Source organism: Engraulis encrasicolus, chromosome 12 (genome assembly GCF_034702125.1).
Source record: "Engraulis encrasicolus isolate BLACKSEA-1 chromosome 12, IST_EnEncr_1.0, whole genome shotgun sequence".
NCBI lineage: Eukaryota > Metazoa > Chordata > Actinopteri > Clupeiformes > Engraulidae > Engraulis > Engraulis encrasicolus.
The window spans coordinates 10,067,560-10,070,873 of NC_085868.1; positions in this window are offsets into that span (position 1 = coordinate 10,067,560).

Here is a 3,314-nt window from a genome sequence, read left to right on the forward strand (position 1 = left end):
GAGCTAATACAATATCACACACATAGAGGGGGTGATGAGGCACCCTACGGAATAACACACAGTGTTTAGGAATAACAGTCAGTGTCAGAAGAAGTAAATCAATTATATTAGACTGATACAAAACAGAAATGCAACTAATAAAGTGGAGTACAAGGTTAGAGCAAGTAAATAAAGCCATTGCATATTTTTCTGCATAATCATTTATGTGATGAATTTGAACTGTTACCTCTGATGTGTCTATATCAATATTTGCATTTTAAAGAATCTCTGGTAATATAGGCTACATTAGCTCGTTTAAATGCTTTACGTTCAAAGTTCTCTGTGGGTAGACCATGTTTATTCCCATGATCTTAACAATAGATTGCTAATTAAACTCAACCTCAGTTGTGATTAATATTCATAGTTGCACGCTTTTACCACATCAATTCAACAGCTGCACATGTGTGTGGTTGCAGATATCATTGTGGTTGAGCAGGTATCAGTATTAAAACGAACAAATAGAATCTGAACAAACAAGAAAAAAACCCAACAATATTTCACACGTCTCCCTGCCTCCCTCCCTATGCCTCCCTGCCTGCCTATCAGGTATGTTGGAATTTCATTGACACCTGAGCTGGCAGCATCAATGCGAGTCCCGAGCTCTTTCATAACACGTACGCATGTCTGTTATTCGGCACCATCAACGCTTTGCTCAGGTGCTAAAGCAAATATCAGACTTGCCTGGAAGGGATTGTGCTGTCGCTGGCAGATGCGCATGAATTATCAAGATCCTGATAATCCAGCGCGTCGCTACAGTAGGACAACATTGGATACGATGTTAGGGATTCTGAGGTTCTGTTTATTTTCTGATTACGTTTTAGAAACTTCGGGGAGTTATGTTGAAGTGGATTATAAGATATTGATACCACTGTACACGATGAAGTACACGATAGCATCCAGGCAGGGAAATTCGATAGTAAGATAACTATTGGACTGTTGAGGTTTACCTGTTTTATTTTGCATTTTAAGCATCAAAGTGAGATACACTGGTTAACTCGTTTGGTTTGCTTCTTGTAATGGAGAGAATTCAGACATGCACACACTGACCAATTTAGGTAGGCTACATATTTCACAGCAAAATGTTGCATTTGTATTTTTTACTGATATTATCAAGAGTGGATGCAATGTTAGGGATTCTGAGTGGATTATAAGATATCGAAACCACTGTACACTATAAAGTACAAGATAGCATCCAAGCCTGGAAATTCAATAGTATAAGATAACCCAAATTTGACCAGTGCAGAATCAAATACAACACTCTTTTACTTTGACCCACTCTGGTCTCATAGAGGCTACGTATACAAACCAATCATTCTTTTTAGAGGTGCTCCGATCACCATTTTTTGGCCCGATCACCGATACCGATCACCAAAAATCTTTATCTGCCGATTACCGATCATTGCCGATCACAAAAATGATTTCCTATTTTTTTAATAGCCTATTAATTATCCTTATTGAATACCATTTCTGCCCATAAACCAATCAATCTTAATTTGCACATGTCTATTATTAGGCTATTATTATTATTATTATTATTATTATTATTATTATTATTATTATTATTATCTTTCAGACTAGTGTTGGTAATACAGTCTACAGTATTAATCAATGTATAAGTTATTGCATAGAATAACTAAACTATTTAAGATTGAATTGAAACTGAAACATTACATCAAATAGTCTTCCACATACGAGAACAAAACAACCTGTCGCTTTAAATGAGCAGCCTCGTGAGGAGAGCCCCTCCCCTCTCTGTCACCGTCCACAGTTGCAGTGCTCCACTACCGTTCTGAATCTCTCTCTCAAGTTTTAACCACAACTGTCGCCGTTTGGTGTTTCAGCGACTATCAAACGAATCGACTGACTGCCAATTACAACTTTGAGAACAATAATTGACATGTTTGTGCTGACAACGCGAAGTTGTCGCGTGCTGACCGAGGCAACTACACAGGTTATAACGTAAAATGGCTCACTGGCGAGTACTCAATCGCAAATTACATTGTCAGGTAAACGGCGCATGGATCGGAAAATCAGATCATTGTTGATGCAGATATGGTTATGAATGGTGGAAATGAAGGGGGGAATGGCGAAAAGTTATAGACAAGCAAAGATGCCTTCTTTTGGTGCAGTTGCAGCTGCGCAGAGCCAGCGCCTACATGCAGCGCCAGGTGCAAAGGCAAATGGTTGCGTGAGGAATTTAATATCTCTCGATCGGTTTTTTGATCGGCATGTTTTTCCGATCACCGATCAGGCTATTTTTGGCCATTATCGGCCGGTCATGATCGGCAGCCGAGCAATCGGAGCACCTCTAATTCTTTTGAGGTCATTTGAAATGTCTATGATGTAATATCCCAGGAGGTGGCGAAAAAAGAAGCTTGGAAACATGTAGTATGCTGTGTATGCAAAAAGTAAAGTGTTTACTTCTCTGATCTTTTATCAGTTTATTTTCAGTTCATTTCAGGCTTTAGTTTGTTTCTCTCTCACTCTTTCTCTACTGCTCTCTTTTTTCAGTGGCCTTATCTATGCAGTGGTGGTTGAGTGGTGTGAGCGGTGTATGTGTGTGTGTGTGTGTGTGTGTGTGTGTGTGTGTCCATGTGCGTGTGCGTGTGCGTCTGTGTGAGTGTGCATGCTTGTGTTGGTGTGTGTGTGTGTGCGTTGGTGTGTGTGTGTGTGTGTGTGTGTGTGTGTGTGTGTGTGTGTGTGTGTGTGTGTGTGTGTGTGTGTGTGTGTGTGTGTGTACGTTTGCGTGCACATCGGTGTGTGCGTTTTGGTGTGTGTGTGTGAGCGCCGGCGTGCAGCGTGTGTGTGTGTGTGGAGCTGATTAGGGGGTGATAGATAGAGGCGACTATGACCTTACCTCCTCGCTAAACACAAGGTTGGACATTTGTCTCCCGGCCGCATTTGCATGTTTTTGCCTGTTTATGGTGATTTGTCATGATATTCACTCCACTGCCACCGAACAGGAGGGGGGCCGCCAGCCAACTATACTCCACACAGAAAGAGAGGGGGGGGGGGTACATTTAACAAAAGAGAAGTTGTGTCTGTGTGCGTGTGTGTGTGTGTGTGTGTGTGTGTGTGTGTTGGTGTGTGTCGGTTTGTGTGTGTATGTGTGTGTGTGTGTGTGTGTGTGTGTGTGTGTGTTGGTGTGTGTCGGTTTGTGTGTGTATGTGTGTGTGTGTGTGTGTGCGTGTGTGCGTGCGTGCATGCATACTTGTGTGTGTGTGCGTGCCTGCATGTCTGTGTACGTCTGTGCGTTTGTGTGTACAGTATGGGAG